Raw genomic sequence first — 2135 nt, forward strand, 5'->3', positions numbered from 1 at the left:
TTCGAAAATAATGGATACGCGTCTTCATGGAACGTTACATCTCTACATAATAATGCTTGTCAATGTACACAATCAGCTCATACGCAGATTAATCCGAGTAGTAAATTAGCTAGTCTACGGAGTGAACCGTGAGACTTACTTGCCTCCGTATGCACTCATCAACATGTACATCTACGTATCCATTTTACGTACTTAACAATGCATCTGCGAGTTTCTCTCATAGAATTTCACATCTCGCCAGCGGCAAAACATATGAAGAACAGTAAATTTTTACAAAGTCAGCGTAGAGAGCGATAAAGTTACTTTTATCAATACAAAATAATAAGTATATAATTGTCGTAATCGCTTTGTGAGCGATACCTTGCAAATCTAGCGTTTCAGTAAATTTTTATTAAGAAAATATATTCGATAAAATCGATTAAGAAAGATATGCTATGAGAAATAAGCAAGCATTTTAAGTACAACGTTTTGCATACAACAAGCGTATCAAGGTTTCACTTGAGCGGATCTTGTATGCAAGGAAACTAAAAAGCCGGTTTCCATACTGGCAAGACACAGTCAATCTCTCAATACAGAAATACGGAATTTTTCGCTGTTTACTGAAACGGTTTCGCTATTGATCGGCCCTGGCCGTAGCAGTTATTCGGTTAGTGAATAAAGTTTCGCCCACGAGGGATTCTGAGATGAGCAGAATTCTCGCGGGAGCGAATTTTCGTCGGGGACTTTGCGGCGCGTTCTTACCGGCGCACAAAGCCGCTATGTTTACGTGTATCTACATGATGCCTCTTTCATCCGGCCATGGCTTCGAGTAGTTGCATGTTGACAACGTAAGCAGTATAATATATAATTCGGTATACATTTTATAATATAATTCAGCAAAGAATAAGCTGGGAGGAACATCATAAGAAATCGCCACGGTATGAAACACGTCAATAAAGATAATCTCGTGATCTTTCGTAATGGAATTTGAAAATTTAAGCTCTACATGTTCTTTAGATTAAATTTAGAAATGTCTAAAAATTTCAAAAATATCTCGAAATGTAAATAATAGATGATTCTTCGTAATTAATTGTATTTTTAATAATAAAGAAAATCTCACTTTAATTTTTTATAGTATAACTTTTCTGTTTCAAGTGAGAGAGATAAAACGATTTAAAATGTCAAAAACGTTTTCTTTTGACAGTTTTTGGAAAGATATATTATATTGTTGAATTAAAGTTCCTTTCCTTTTTTCTCAACGTAGTAAAATAATCTGTTGTACAAAAACTGTTCAAATAGGATTTATGTTGGATATATTAGTGGATATTTATTTAAGTGGACGTCCCTGCCAATAGGTGACAGCACCTTATGAGGCAAACCACAGGAACAAGAATTCCAGTGAATTAATTTTTTTTATACATATACCGGTTTTGCTGCAGAATAGATATTTAATCAATATTCATCGAAACTTGGCAAAATAAATCTCATTTGTATTATCGATATAAAAAAAAAGGAATTTTGCGCGCTATAAATGCGGATCAGTCAATAACGTTCCGTGAATCTTTCAAAAAAATTAATGTATTAGCTTTGCAATAATCAATATATTTTCAATTTTTATTATTAAATTTACTCAATTTATTATTATGTATACTAATAATAATCAATATATTGTTCGTTACTATTTTCTTGCAGAAATAAATTCTCATTAGACTTGAAATTGTTAGAACAAGTTAGACTAAGTTATTACTAAGACGTTATTACTAAGTACAGATACCACAATATTTTCTCATCGTCATCGGAAGTCAGATAAACCGGTTCTTGTCAAGCGGCTTATATAAAAAATAATATAAAATCTATAACGCATAACTTTTTCTATTTGAAAGCACGAGATGATCTTTTGTGGGTGGACTAGAATCTGATTTAGTTTTATATGCAGGGTTTAGTTAAAAAAGATAAAATCTTCTTACAAAGAGTTCTTCAGAGCTCTACTTCGCTGCATTACTTCCGTGTTATAACATTACGAGTATGAAAATATTATGTCTGTGTGTTAATCGACGTACATTTAACATTCTCTCATTATTCAAAGTTAAAAGTTTAGTGTAATCTGCAATGTAATTCTCGTAATGTATAGATACAAACTAAATTTTTACAGGTCT

General features: G+C 32.3%; 1 protein-coding gene across 1 annotated transcript in view; it reads right to left on the bottom strand.

The window, feature by feature from the left end:
- LOC108747228 (complexin) overlaps nucleotides 1-2135 on the bottom strand; it is a 125852-nt gene that overhangs the window by 122965 nt on the left and 752 nt on the right. The gene's annotated exons all lie outside the window — the stretch shown is intronic.

The sequence above is a fragment of the Trachymyrmex septentrionalis genome, unplaced genomic scaffold, assembly GCF_001594115.1.
Source record: "Trachymyrmex septentrionalis isolate Tsep2-gDNA-1 unplaced genomic scaffold, Tsep1.0 scaffold196, whole genome shotgun sequence".
Lineage (NCBI taxonomy): Eukaryota > Metazoa > Arthropoda > Insecta > Hymenoptera > Formicidae > Trachymyrmex > Trachymyrmex septentrionalis.